Here is a 16391-nt window from a genome sequence, read left to right as displayed (position 1 = left end):
TAGGATTTTGCACACGAACTGACCTGCCGGCCCGTGTGGCCGAGCGGTTCTAGGCGCTTCAGTCCGGAACCGCGCTGCTGCTATGGTCGCAGGTTCGAATCCTGCCTCGGGCATGGATGTGTGTGATGTCCTTAGGTTAGTTAGATTTAAGTAGTTCTAAGTCTAGGGGACTGATGACCTCAGACGTTAAGTCCCATAGCGCTCAGAGCCGAACCATTTGAACGAACTGACCCCTCGGTTATGTCCCATAAACGTTCGATGGGATTCACGTTGGGCGATTTTGGTGCCCAGATAATTCGCGCGATTTGTTCAGAATGTTCTTCAAACCATTTGTGACCAATTGTGGCCCATGTGACATGGCGTATTGTCATCGACCAAAATTTCGTCTTTATCTGGGAACTTGGAAGTCCCCGAAAAGCTGCAAATGGTTTCCAAGTAACCGATCATCCAGATGCCCCAGTCCATTCCACGTAAACGCAACCCACGCCTTTATGGAGCCACCATCGCCTTGCACAGTGCCTTGTCGACAACTTGGTCCATGGCTTCGTGTGGTCTGTGCCACACTCGAACCCTAACATCAGCTCTTACCCATTGAAATCAGGACTCATCTGGCGAGGCCACGGTTTTATAGTTGTCTAGGCTGCAACCGAAATGGCCACCAGTCCAGAAGAGGCACTGCAGACGATGTCGTGTTCTTAGCTAAGGCACTCGCGTCAGTCGACTGCTGTCATAACCCATTAACGCTAAATTTCTCCTTACCGCCCTAATGGATACGTTTGTCTTCACATTGATTTCTGTGCTTATTTCACGCAGTGTTGCTTGTCTGCTAACACTGACAGCTCGACACAAATGCTGCAGATCTCGGTCGTTAAGTGAAGGCATTGGCCACTGTGCTGTCCATGGTGAGAGGCAATGCATGGAATTTGGTATTCCTGGCACAGTCTTGACACTCTGGATCTCGGAATACTGAATTCTCTAACGATTTCCAAAATGGAATGTCCCATGTGTCTAGCTCCAATTGCCAGTCCCCGTTCAAAATCTGTTAGTTCCTGTCTTGCGGCCATAGTCACGTCGGAAACCTTTTCACATGAAAAACCCGAGTACAAATGACAGCTCCGACAATGCGCTGCCCTTTTATACCTTGTGTCTGCGATACTACCTCCATCTGTGTATTTGCATATCGCTATCCCACGACTTTTGTCATCTCAGTCTGTTTTTCTCTACATAACTACTGCAGTCTGCATCCATTTGAACTTGCATAGTGTAATCAAGTCCTGACTTCTCTCTACAATCCTTTCTTCCCCTTTTATTTTTATTAAAGAGAATATAGCATTTTCAGTTGTTAAACGACTTCTAAAGCTGAAATGTACATTTGACAGCAAATATTGTGATATAAAGTGAGTAAATATCCTTACATACACAGCCTTTTCAATAACTATAGCAAACACTGATGGTATAGAAATAGGTCTAAAATTGTCTACATTATCCCTTTCTCCCTTTTTATAAAGCAGCTCTACTACAGAGGATTTAAATCGTTCAGGAAACTGACTATTCCTAAAGGAAAGATTACAAATATGGCTAAATACAGAGCTAACGTGTGCAGCACAGTACTTTAATTTTCTGCTAGGGACTCCATCATACCCATGAGCGTCCTTAGTCTTCATTGATTTAATTATTGACTCACTACCCCTTGCCTGTATCACAGAGGTGTATTTCAGACATCAGTCTCGGAGAGGTATTTGCCAAGAAAGTTATATGATGTCCTGTAGAAACTAAATTTTCGTTTAATTCACCAGCCATGCTGAGAAAATGATTGTTAAATACTGTACATATGTCAGATTTATCAATAAAAGAAATATTTTTACAACGAATAGACTTTATTTCGTCGACGTTGTGTTGCTGACCAGACACTTCCTTCTCAACCGACCATATGATTTAATTTTATCCTGTGAATTAGCTATTCTATTTACGTCTATTTACGTCTAACATTTTGATATAATTCCCGCTTTGTTCTACATGATATCCTTATCCCACTAGTCAGCCACTAGGGCTTCTTCTACATACAATTCCCTCTGTTGCCAAACTGATTGTTCCTTGACGCCTCATCATATGGCCTCTTAATCGATCACTTCTGTCATTCAACTAATACCACAAATTTCTGGTTTTAACTCAGTTCGTTTCAGTACCTACTGTAGCTGTATGAATATAAAAAATAACGTATGGATTTTACACACTGCAACAGACTGTGCCGGTATAAAACTTCCTGGCAAATTAAAGCCATATACTGGTTTGTAACGCGAACTCTGGACCTTTGCCTTTCACGGGAAAGTTTGGAAGGTCGGAGATGAGATATTGCCGGAAGTAAAGCGGTGAGGCTGGGTCGTGAATCGTGCTTTGGTAGCTCAGTGGATAGCACATTTGCCCGCAAAACGCAAAGATAGCAGGTTCGAGTCACAGATCCGCACTCAGTTTTAGACTGGCCGAAGGTACCTAAAAACTTCAGATGGCAAGCCGATACAAAAACAGAAGATAAACCTGGAAATATGTATATATATATATATATATATATATATATATATATATATATATACAGGGTGGTCCATTGATCGTGACCGGGCCAACTATCTCACGAAATAAGCATTAAACCAAAAAACTACAAAGAGCGAAGCTTGTCTAGCTTAAAGGGGGAAACCAGATGGGGCTATGGTTGACCCGCTATATGGCGCCGCAATAGGTCAAACGGATATCGACTGTGTTTTTTTTTTAAATAGGAACCCCCATTTCTCATTACATATTCGTGTAGTATGTAAAGAAATATGAATGTTTTAGTTGTACCACTTTTTTTGCTTTGTGATAGATGGCGCTCTAATAGTCACAAACATATGGCTCACAATTTTGGACGAACAGTTGGTAACAGGTACGTTTATTAAATTAAAATACAGAACGTAGGTACGTTTGAACATTTTATTTCGGTTGTTCCAATGTGATGCATGTACCTTTGTGAACTCATCATTTCTGAGAACGCATGCTGTTACACTGTGATTACCTGTAAATACCCCATTAATGGAATAAATGCTCAAAATGATGTCCGTCAACCTCAGTGCATTTGGCAATACGTGTAACGACATTCCTCTCAACAGAGAGTAGTTCGCCTTCCGTAATGTTCGCACATGCATTGACAATGCGCTGACGCATGTTGTCAGGCGTTGTCGGTGGATCACGATAGCAAATATCCTTCAACTTTCCCCACAGAAAGAAATCCGTGGACGTCAGATCCGGTGAACGTGCGGGCCATGGTATGGTGCTTCGACCACCAGTACACCTGTCATGAAATATGCTATTCAATACCGCTTCAACCGCACGCGAGCAATGTGCCGGACATACATCATATTGGAAAAAAATGGCTCTGAGCACTAGGGGACTCAATAGCTATGGTCATCAGTCCCCTAGAACTTAGAACTACTTAAACGTAACTAACCTAAGGATATCACACAACACCCAGTCATCACGAGGCAGAGAAAATCCCTGACCAAGCCGGGAATCGAACCCGGGAACCCGGGCGTGGGAAGCGATAACGCTACCGCACGACCACGAGGTGCGGACATCATCATATTGGAAGTACATCGTCATTCTATCATGCAGTGAAACATCTTGTAGTAACATCGGTAGAACATTACGTGGGAAATCAACATACATTGCACCATTTAGATTGCCATCGATAAAATGGGGGCCAATTATCCTTCCTCCCATAATGCCGCACCATATATTAACCCCCCAAGGTCGCTGATGTTCCACTTGTCGCAGCCATCGTGGATTTTCCGTTGCCCAATAGTGCATATTATTGCCGGTTTGCGTTACCGCTGTTGGTGAATGACGCTTCGTCGCTAAATAGAACGCGTAATTTCTCTTGTGCCCAGTGGCAGAACTGTACACGACGTTCAAAGTCGTCGTCATGCAATTCCTGGTGCATAGAAATATGGTATGGGTGCAATCGATGTTGATGTAGCATTCTCAATGCCGACGTTTTTGAGATTCCTGATTGTTGCGCAATTTGTCTGATACTGATGTGCGGATTAGCCGCGACAGCAGCTAAAACACCTACTTGGACATCATCATTTGTTGCAGGTCGTTGGTTGACGTTTCACATGTGGCTGAACACTTCCTGTTTCCTTAAATAACGTAACTATCCGGTGAACGGTCCGGACACCTGGATGATGTCGCCCAGCATACCAAGCAGCATACATAACACACGCCCATTGCGCATTTTGATCACAATAGCCATACATCAACACGATATCGACCTTTTCCGCAATTGTAAAAGCGTCCATTTTAACACGGGTAATGTATCACGAAGCAAATACCGTCCACACTGGCGGCATGTTACGTGATACAGGTGACTATTACAACGCCATCCATCACAAAGCGGAAAAATTGGTCCAACTAAAATATTCATATTTCTTTACGTAATACACGAATATGTAATAAAAATGGGGGTTCGTATTTTAAAAAACGCAGTTGATATCCGTTTGACCTATGGCAGCGCTATCTAGCGGGCCAACCACAGCGCCATCTGGTTTCCCCCTTCTACCTACATGAGTTTCGTTCTTTGTAGGTTTTTCGTTTGATGCTTATTTCGTGAGATATTTGACCCGGTCACTATCAATGGACCACCCTGTATATATAGCCCGACTCTTCTAAGGTAAGTCATATTCTCAGTTATACCTCACGTGTTCCTGAATTTCTCCGGAAAACAAACTGATCTTCACTGAGGTCAACCTATACCAGTTTTTTCATTCTTCTGTAACTGATTCGTATCGGTATTTTGCAACGATGACTGATGAAACTGATTACTTGGTAATTTTTACACATCTTGGCACCGGCCTTTTCGGACCTGGGATTGTTAGATTCTTCCTGATTTCTGAGGATACTTTGCCTGTCTTATGTACCTAGCCAACCAGATAAAATAATTCTGTCCTTGCAGGCTCTTCCAAAATTATCATAAGTCTGAGCCAATGTCGTGGACTCCAGTGGCCTTGTTTCGAATTAGGTCTTTCAGTGACCTATCAAATTCTTCTCGCAGTATCACATCTTCCGTCTCATCTTCATTTAGTACCTCTTCCCTTTATATAATATTGTATTCAAGTTCGTTACACCTAGCAAAGGCCATATATATAAGCGAATGTATATGGACAGCTCTCACCCTGATGTGGGTGCTGGTTGGCATGTTTATTACTTTTTGCCGGTGCCTAAACGGACTCCACTTTGGATGGTCCTCTGGTAGTCTCAAACGCAGTGTGTGTGGACGTCGTAGTGAGTACTTCCCAAAATAGATATGATGATATCCTAATAACGTGCCACGCAGCTTTATTAAACTGCGTGGCAAAAGAAATGAAGCACTCAGCAGGGAAGGAGGAAACGAAAAGAAACTTCACAGGTTGAAGGGGTCTGCGATGTTATTTCAGTGATTGTAAAATCGAGTCAGATTTATAAAGAACTTGGCAGTATGAACCCACTTATTAAAATGACGTCACATCACCTCTGGCCTACATGCATGCATGCACTGATTCTGTTGGGATGGATGTCACAAGGCCGTTGTATAATTTCTTGAGGCAAGCTGGCTCCCATCTGTTTTAACTGATCCTAGATGTCCTGTCGTCCGAGATGGTACCAAGCACATTCTGTCGGTGACATATCTGGGAACCTTGCTGGTATATAACTGATGAAATGACTGTTCGTGGGGGCACATTCCATCAGTGGAATGTTGAAAAATGCGAAATGCCACCACGATACTGTCCACGAGAGGTAACACATGAGGACAATGGACGTCAGTGACATACCGTTGTGCTGCCAGGGTTCCCTCAAGCTCTATCAGCTATAACCTGAAGCCATATCAGGCAGCCCCGCACAACATGACGTCAAGAACCATTGTGCCTCTTCAAAATATTGGCAGGTGGCCATACTCCGCGACGATGATCATCCAGGGCAGTGTAGCACTGCGATTCATCTCCGAACATACGGCGACACCATTCATCAGCAGTCGATGCTTCGCAGTCAAGGCAAAACTCCAAATGCAGCCGTTTGTGTTTCACCATTACCTGCAGCCTACGCATGGAACGGTATATACTAGTCCAGCGGTAGATAGTCTCCGTCCAATGACACTGGGAAACACAGAATGTTGCAGAAAGTCCACTACTAGCTTTTGGATGGCAGGCGTAGATGTGAAAGGGTCACGATGTGCTTGGTGCACAGTGAAGCGATCCTCCCTTGTCGCGGTGAGATGTGGTCGATCGGAAACTTCACGACGAATCTACCTTCCTTTGTGTTTCCGTGCAGACCAACACTGGGTCACTGTAACATTTGAATACTCGACACCACAATGAAGCCACTTTTAAACTCCGTCAGGTGCTGATAAGGCTGTGTCACGTGAGTACGCGGCATCTCCGTGTCCTTCACAGTTATCACTCAGCATCAGAGGCTCTTTATGCCCAGGCCTAGTAGCAACACTACGCTCGAGCAACATTGATGTACTCTGGTGGCAGTTGTTCCTGTCGCAGAGTATTGCAATTTTAGTCCAAATTCTGAAGGTGGCAGGGGTAAAATACAGGGAGCGAAAGGCTATTTACAATTTGTACAGGAACCAGACGGCAGTTATAAGAGTCGAGGGGCATGAGAGGGAAGCACTGGTTGGGAAGGGAGTGAGACAGGGTTTTAGCCTATCCACAATGTTATTCAACCTGTATATTGAGAAAGCAGTAAAGGAAACAAAAGAAAAATTCGGAGTAGGTATTAAAATCCATGGAGAAGAAATAAAAACTTTGAGGTTCGCCGATCACGTTGTAATTCTGTCAGAGACAGCAAAGGGCTTGGAAGAGCAGTTGAACGGAATGGACAGTGTCATGAAAGGAGGGTATAAGATGAACATCAACAAAAGCAAAACGAGGATAATGGAATGTAGTCGAATTAAGTCGGGTAATTATGAGGGAGTTAGATTGAGAAATGAGACACTTAAAGGAGTAAAGGAGTTTTTCTATTTGGGGAGCAAAGTAACTGATGATGCTCGAAGTAGAGAGGATATAAAATGTGGACTGGCAATTGCAAGGAAAGCGTTTCTGAAGAAGAGGAATTTGTTAACATCGAGTGTCAGGACGTCGTTTCTGAAAGTATTTGTATGGAGTGTGGCCAAGTATGGAAGTGAAACATGGACCATAAATAGTTTGGACAAGAAGAGAATAGAAGCTTTCGAAATGTGGTGCTACAGAAGAATGCTGAAGATTAGATTGGTAGATCACGTAACTAATGAGGAGGTATTGAATAGAATAGGGGAGAAGAGGAGTTTGTGGCACAACTTGACAAGAAGAAGGGACCGGTTGGTAGGGCATGTTCGGAGGCGTCAAGGGATCACAAATATAGCATTGGAGGGCAGCGTGGAGGGTAAAAAACGTAGAGGGAGACCAAGAGATGAATAAACTAACCAGATTCAGAAGGATGTAGGTTGCAGTAAGTACTGGGAGATGAAGAAGCTTGCACAGAATAGAGTAGCATAGGGAGCCGCATAAAACCAGTCTCAGGACTGAAGACCACAACAACAACAACAGTTCTCAGGACTGAAGACCACAACAACAACAACAGTCGTTTACACATCCGCCGATGTTGTGTGCGTGTACACATCTACATTCACAGACAACCATGTCTTCTGCGTGCTTCGCGTTTTGTGTTATCAGGCAGTGTAAGATCGCTTTGGCGAAAGTAGCGTTCTCTCTCCATTAACCTCTAGTTATGCTACTCTACTTCTTACAGATTAGAAGATCTGACTGCAGAACTTGGGAGGCTTCACACCAAACTGAATTCACCGATCAGAGGTTTTGTATAGCTCTTTAATCCCAAGCTTGTTTGTTGTCATGTATTTAGCTTGTAGTATAAACTTCATTTCAGTCACCCGTGTCCTTCACAATTCCATTAAAGAATTTCATTATTTAAATCACATCTCCTCTGTTTTCAAGTTGTGTCATTTCGAATAAAATTCTCGAGTTTTCGACGTCTGCTCCCACCATCGTCATCAGGTGTAGAGCTACTGACGACCGTGGTTGAAACTTTATGCCGCGCAGGATTAGCCGAGCGGTCTGAGGCGCTGCAGTCATGGACTGTGCGGCTGGTCCCGGCGGAGGCTCCAGCCCTCCCTCGGGCGTGGGTGTGTGTGTTTGTCCTTAGGTTAATTTAGGTTAAGTAGTGTGTAAGCTTAGGGACTGATGACCTTAGCAGTTAAGTCTCATAAGGTTTCACACACATTTGTACATTTTTTTTGAAACTTTATGCTGCTTCAATGGGGTGATTCAGCTAAGCTGCTCATATCTCCAATACCATTTAACTGTCGTCATTCTGTTTTTACCCGCATGAAATGTCGGAAGGTCCTCCATAAACGATCTTTTCACAGCTATATTAATTACAGAGATACCGCTATCAACTTGGCTTTTTCAAATAGAACCACAAAATTTTCTGTTGCTGGTATCGTAGTTCTAAAAGAGATGCGTTCAGCAGCGTTTCATTGTTGAAAATCTGATTGATAGTATAGAAGTTATTGCAAAAACCATTGCAGTGAGAGGATTTTGAAGAGTGAAACGCTGTTGAATTCATCTCATTTAGGACTACGATTCTAGCAGCAGAAATACACTAGTTCCTTTTCAGTAATTCGGGGTGGTATACAATGTTGTTTACTATATCTTGAACGCTTCCGAAAGTAATTGAGGTTAGCATCTTTTTCAAACTGTCCTTTACGGAGGAGGTAACAACGTCTAGAATATCCCGGAGGAGGGCCGAAATCCTCGACGTAGGCCTTCGAGTGCTGCGTGCTTAAAGACATCTGTGAATGCAGCAGGATATACACAGACACCAACTTCGGAAGTTTTGCTGAGCATTCGCAACAAATCAAGCAAAGGGAGATGGGGAAGTCGACAGTGGCTGAATGTCACCTGAAGAACGGGCATAAAGTGTGTGGGAAAAAATACGGAAACACGAAAGACACGTCACATTCCCGTCCCTAAGACGGTGTACGAAAACCGCAGCTTCCATTCGTCTCAGAATGGTTTTCAGCGGAATATTGTACCAGTCTTTCTGCAAAGCAGTGGAAGTTCAGGTAAAAAAGATGGAAATCTATAGCGATTAGGCACACCTCTCGCCAAAGTAAACCAGAATGGCTCAATAACAATGAGATCAGGTATCTGTGATGGCCAGAGAATATGCTACCACTCAGCCTCCTATTCACAAAATCAGTCCTCGACGATGCAAGCTGTGTTAACGGGGGCCCTGTCGTCTTGGATAGTTGCATCACAATTGGAGAACAAATATTGTACCATGGCATGGATCTTATAAAGAAAAGTAGTCACATAATCTTTGGTAGTAACATCTGGTTTAACTGATGCTAGATGTTCCGGATACTGCCGTCCGAGATGGTCCCACGCACATTCTGTCGGTGATATATCTGGGAACCTTGCTGGTATGTAACTGATGAAATGACTGTGATTCTTCAGTTTCTCACGGCGTATTTGTTGCTCGAACAGTCCACTGGTATACTGCCGGTTCATAGTGTCCAACGGGCACAATATTTCGGCGATCAGACATGTCGCCATCGTCAGGTGCGCTGACGAACTGAGCTCCTGAGGGTGGGCGGCCGATTTAAACCCCCTTCCCCGCGGGCCGCTCTCTTTGCCGTCCGCGCCCGCTACAATCTCAGCAAGGCTTGGGACCCGGCACTGAATGTAATTAAGAAGATTCTCAGGAGGAAGTACGAACTGGCGACCACGGCGGACGTAGCAAGCACATCGACGCTACGACAGATTCCGACGCCCGCGTCTTGGCGACCGCCGGCGGGCGGGCGCAGACCGCAAAGAGAGCGGCCCGCGGGGGGAGGGGTTTTAAATCGGCCGCCCGCCCTCAGGAGCTCAGTTCGTCAGCGCACCTGACGATGGCGACATGTCTGATCGCCGAAATATTGTGCCTGTTGGACACTATGAACAAGCAGTATACCCGTGGACTGTTCGAGTGATGAAATGACTGTTCGTGGGGGCAGAGTAATCATGGGGGCTATGGAATACTACGGTATGGTTGCCCAAATCAGCACTGAATCACCGCCATGTTTCAGTGTTGGGACGATACTCGGGCAGAGGAGGAAAAAGTGTCAAACTGGAAAATTGAAGATATGTGGCGAGTTCCTATGGGACCAAACTGCTGAGGCCATCTGTCCCTAGGCTTACACACTACTTAATCTAATTTAAACAACTTACGCTAAGGACAGCATACACACCCATGCAAGAGGGAGGACTCGATCCTCCAATGGGTGGAGTCGCGCGAACTGTGGCAAGGCTCCCAAGACCGCGCAGCTACCCCGCGAGGCTAAAAGGTATGAAACAAGACTTTTCCGACTGAATAACTTCCTTCTATTACCCCATAGTCCAGGTTTTATGGCTTCAGCACCATGTTTTCTTGTTACTGTCTTTTGCATCACTAATTAGTGGTTTTGGGGTTCTAGCTCTCCGTGCAATTCGCTGCCCACGAAGCTCTCTTTCTTATGTTTTGGAGCCGACAGAGTTCGTGACTGGGACGTTCCCTCCCGCAGTGATTTTTGCAGCTGACGTCCTCTTATTGGGTCACAGTGACGTTGGAGACGGGCAAACTGGAACACGTAACTATTTCGAAACAAATGAAACAGTACAATGTAATGTTTCGATAATCTGTTTCGAAACAGTTTGTGTTTAGTAATCTAATAAACCTACACATTTTATCATCTTGAATGTCTATTCTATAAGTATGTCCATATAAACACGAATGAGGTGCGAGAGCGCTAATCATATCGCAGAAAGCATGGAAATATCACTTAGGCGTCTTGGCAGTTTCGTATTTCCTGGAGCAAATGCGCTGCCTTCGTGTCGTGTGACCTCCATACTGAGGACAGCCATAGCTGAAGACAAGAACTACCACAAACGGAACTGGAAGTGGGAGCAAACTGCAGAAACAACGGATATGCTACTGGGATTCCCATATTCTGTTAGTATGGGTAATATACCCATCCTGCTAATTTCCATTCACACAAAGGGAATCATTGTGGATAATAGGCACAGTGACTATAGACTCACAAATAACGCCAAATAATTCGAATAAATAACGAAGTATAACAGAAAAATTTTTTGTCTTTCAAGGGTTTTCGAACCGTTACTAGAAATTCACCATGCTTCCCAGCCTTTCCTGTTCACCATTACACTATCAGTGATACGTCAAAAAATGGCTCAAATGGCTCTGAGCACTATGGGACTCAACTGCTGTGGTCATAAGTCCCCTAGAACTTAGAACTACTTAAACCTAACTAACCTAAGGACAGCACACAACACCCAGCCATCACGAGGCAGAGAAAATCCCTGACCCCGCCGGGAATCGAACCCGGGAACCCGGGCGTGGGAAGCGAGAACGCTACCGCACGACCACGAGATGCGGGCATACGTGAAACAGATTGCTTGCAATTATACCTACATCAAATTTATGAATATGTCTAATAACTGTCACTCTACGCCTTTTTTTATTCAAAATGTTGTAGGCTTATTTGCGTTTCTTAATGTGATTACTGTACATGAACAGAGAAGCGTATGTTATAAAAAAGTGTAATTTAACTGAATGATTCTCACATATTTATTATTTTGAATGTGAATAGTATGCGTTGTTTTATTGTTTGGTTAGTGTTTATAAAGCAGATGTTACGCCATTTCGTAATAGGACAGTCAGCTAGAAACGAAGCTTTATTTTCGGATATCTTCAGCTTCACGCTATTGCTTGTCAAAAAGATTTCGACATTCTTGAAAGTGTTTCATGAAGTGTTATGTTGTGTTTCAGTACCTGTGCCAAGCCCGAATCTCGTCCGACACAGAGCGGCTTGAAACATCACTGTTTCGATACAAGCACAGGTGGACTGAAACAGCCTTATTTTGAAACAACGATACAGTTTCTGTGTATGGCTCGAGATCGAATCTGGTCCGGTTATACGAGACAGGGACGGAATGAAACACCACTGTTTCGAAACAGTGAACCTCAGCCGTTCCGAAACACTGAAACAGTTCCACGTATCGATATACTGTATCGAAACATAGAAACAGTGGCCAAGTCTAGCTGACGTCCTCTTACTGGGTCACAGTCCTCTTCAATGGCTGTTCGTCGAAGCTGTCGAGGCTCGAAAATTATACTCTAAATGATACATGTTGAGGACTAAGAACGTTATATTTCGGCATATTGGCACGAAAGAATGCGATGACGAATTTGTTACTGATATTTTTTTTAAATTTTGCTTTTTCCTGAAATTATTTATGATGGAGAGCGACTGTTTCTGCTTCTGATAATCAACCCGCTTCTCTGGGCTGAGAGGAAGAGGAATCAAGGTAAAGAGCTCTTATGTTTCACGATGTAGTCATGCGAGTATTACAAGCGCCAGGGTGACAATTATTGAACTATAAGAAATAAAATCCTCATAACATCTGAACGGTTTACGTTAGGACATTCAAACTACATGGTTGGCTGTGGGGCATGATGGGAATTAGTATGGCTTGGTTCAGAGAAAAGCCCCACTTTCATTTGGAGGGTTGTCAATGAGGAAAACTGGCGCATTTGGGGGACTGAGAATCCGTATTTCGCGATCGGGAAGTCTCTTCACCCACAACTGGTGACCGTGTGGTGTGCAATGTCCAGTCACGGAATAATATGTGCAATATTCCTTGATGACACGGTGACGACCGAACGCTACGTGAAGGTTTTGGAAGATGATTTCATCCCCATTATCCAAAGTGATCCTAATTTCGACAAGATGTGGTTCGTGCAGGACGGAACTCGACCGCATCGAAGCAGTAGAGTGTTTGATGTCCTGGAGGAGAACTTTGGGGACCGCATTCTGGCTCTGGGGTACCCAGATGCCACTGGAATAGGCCTCGATTGGCCGCCATATTCTCCGGATCTGAACGCATGCGACTCCTTTTTGTGGGGCTATATTAAAGGAAAGGTGTACAGCAATAACCCCAAAATCATTGCTGAGCTGAAACCAGCCATTCAGGAGGTCATCGATGTACCAACACTTCAGCGGGTCATGTAGAATTTCGCCATTCGTCTGCGCCACATCATCGCCAATGATGGCAGGCATATCGAACATGTCATAACCTGAATCCGAATATCTGTAGTGACGTTTACCTGTTGAATGAAGTATGCGCACGTCCTAGTTTGTAACTAATTTACTCTTTTTTCGTATACAGGGTGTGTCAAAAAGAATGACCCGATTTTAACTTGTAATAATATTGAGACAAATCTCACTAGGTAAGTGAAACAGCACAATATGTAATCGGCATGGGCTAGAGTTTCAGAAAAAATCCACTAGATGTCGCTACGAGCGCTGACCTACAGCGTGCAGCCAGTCTCGCGCAATATGGCGTCTGCGCAACAGCAGGTGTATTGTGTTATTGAATTTAGTCGTACTCAGTCAGTGATCGCAGTTCAGCGGGCGTTTCATATTCGATTTCGTGCTAAAGCACCATCACGAAAGAACATTCGACTGTGGCATAAGCAGTTTGAAGGAACAGGGTGCCTCTGTAAAGGCAAAAGTCCTGGCTGGCCATGCATTCCTGAACAAACAGTGGAACAAATCCGACGAGCATTTGTGTGGATGTCGCCTGTGCAGCCAGTGGAGAACATATTGAACATTTATGATGGATTTTTATAAACTTCTATCTTTTCTGAGTAATTTAGTAAGTAATTTGTTGGTGTTAAGCCCTTCTTCCTAATAAATAATTCTATATAAAATCAGGTCATTCTTTTTGGGACACCCTGTAGTTCAATAATCGTCACCATGTATCTGGAAATGACTATATATTCCCACAGTTATGATCAAGTGAGATGCCGTAATGGTAAGACCTAGTAGACTTGCATCCAGGAGGTCAGTGGCTGAAATCTTTGTCCGGCTACCTAAAATTAATACTTCCTTGGTTTCCCTGTATTGCTTAATGCAACGGATGGCTCTATTGAAAATTCACATTCGATTTCCTTCCCCGCCCTTCCCCATTCCGTTTGTGTGTGGTCTCTAATGACATCGTGGTAGACGGTATATTGATTTCTAACTTTTAGTAATAACTAACTGTTGTACAAACAATGCAATTGCAACTAAATTTTGAAGAAACTGATAACCACAAAATGCACTTACATGTCTGAGTTTGGCAAAATTCTGAAGCCAGGCGACGACCATGTGGATGTATTCCGCCCGGGATCGCTACGGAACAAATGTCACACATGCTGAGTGCAGCTGCCTGCCACAACGACAGTCTTGACAAACAACAAGCGTACCACTCGCCAGAGCTTACAATGCAGGGGCTGGACAAAATAATATGCACATCCTGTGGTAATCAGTTGCTTCATTGCTTGAAAAAAAAAAAAAAAAAAGGAGTCGATCCTACTATTAGGAATCGCCTGTACTGCTGAGGTAGTTTTGTGGCTCTACCGTTACTTAGTTTTTGCACACATTCACTGAGCCACTCCGTAAGTGGTGCCTATCTCATCGTAACAAATGTATTTGCAACTTTACTATTGCAGAACGTGTTCAGGTGCGGAAGATACGGTATTAGTGCACATACTGCTAAAGATGACGGGTGAACATGACATGGCCGCTCAAACTGAGGCTTTCATTGTAGTCTGCGGACATACGAAAAGGAAATATGATGGGTAACTAATTTAGATGAGCGTGCTGATTCAATATAGCCTGGCCTCAGAACTCCGCAAGCGACGATTGGAAATGTATTCGTAGTATAATGTGAATGATGAGAAATAACACTTTTTTGTCTCAACATTCACAGAATTTGAATAGTATCGCTTTCTTACCAGTGGAGAAATAATTGGAATCCGTTTTCCTCTTCAATATCTCACAAGGAATTCAGTAATTCCTCTGAAACCAACAATATTTAATTCTAATGATTACCAGACAGGTTTTATACATATACTGATGACTAAGAGGATTAAAGTCCTTTATTAGTTCTACAAGCAAACCTACGTACTATTAACTGGATGTTCATATTATTTTGTTCAACCCCTATGTGTTTAAACTAAACAGAGGAAAAAATTTAAAACTACGGGCCAATGCTTTTTTGAGAATACGTATTTGGATATAACTTGTCCTTGCCTTAAATATTGGTCACTGAACGATACCTAACTAATTGTGATCACTTTGTTATTTTGCACGGAAACTGGGCGTGAGAGATGGTCACAATGAAGGGTACTGCGATTCGTTGTTTTAAATAGTAGAATCTGCATCAGTCTTTGCCCTCAAGGTTTTTTAAATACTTTATTTGATTGCTAATTTCAGTGTGATACAATCATTTTTAAACAGGTCAGTGCTAATAAAACATAATAAAATTCTTGGCTAAATATGCGTCTGTGTTATATAATTGTTCGAAACTAGTGAAAAACAATTTTTTATTCTTGTAATCAAAGACTGATAAAAATTCTATAATATTTTAACATATAATTACAACAATTTTATACAGGAGAAATTTAGCAGTAAGGATAAGCATTACTCCATGCTTTTAGTGCGATTATGTACAGAGTAATATTATCTATTAATAGTTATAAATAAATGTATCGCATAACAAAGGTTTGAATGGTAATGGTTATGTTGGATTACAATCTCACACACTTAACACGAAACCATCAGGGTATGAAGAATTATTATTAATTCTATGGGCTCGAACATGAACGTTTTTTTTCTCTCTTAAAGATTGTAATGTAACAAAAGAAGAACACGGTAAACAGGCAAAAATCAAAAAGTTTGCTGATTTAGTGAATATAGTTTCTAGCTAAATTCACCATGCAGAACACTGACCACTTAGACAACACATTCTTGTTGCTCCTTTGGTACAGAGATTATCTGCTTGTCTTCGTCAGAAACATTCCACTAGTTCCTGGTCACTGGCTTATAACGCTAGATGTCGTCAAAATTTGTGTGGCTAACATCCCAGAAGCAGGGCTTCATCATCAAACATGGGTATGACTGAAATGAATATTATTCCATAGAAAAGATGCATGTCACGACACTGATGAACAGGCTTCAGCCCCATGTATCTGTTATAACTTCAAGAATTCAGTGTAGTGTGAAGCCACCGCACACTGCAGTCACAGCCTCTGAACATGTACATCTGCTTAAATACTTCACAAGCCATTGTACTGCGGTTGGCGAAGGGTACCTTGTTCGAATATTAACGATTTTTTTGTCTTAGTCTATTTCCGCCCGTCTATTTCCGCCCCATAAGCGTCTCCACGCGACGTTATCTTTTATGTTATTCTCAGGATGCCTAAGCATCCTCATATGATCCTAGCAGCATATCGCGAAT

General features: G+C 43.1%; 1 protein-coding gene across 1 annotated transcript in view; it reads right to left on the bottom strand.

Moving 5' to 3' along the window:
* LOC124620241 (testis-specific serine/threonine-protein kinase 4-like) overlaps window positions 1-16391 on the bottom strand; it is a 132820-nt gene that overhangs the window by 826 nt on the left and 115603 nt on the right. The window lies entirely within an intron of this gene.

The sequence above is a fragment of the Schistocerca americana genome, chromosome 6, assembly GCF_021461395.2.
Source record: "Schistocerca americana isolate TAMUIC-IGC-003095 chromosome 6, iqSchAmer2.1, whole genome shotgun sequence".
Classification (NCBI taxonomy): Eukaryota; Metazoa; Arthropoda; class Insecta; order Orthoptera; family Acrididae; genus Schistocerca; species Schistocerca americana.
This window is presented reverse-complemented; position numbering and strand designations above follow the sequence as displayed.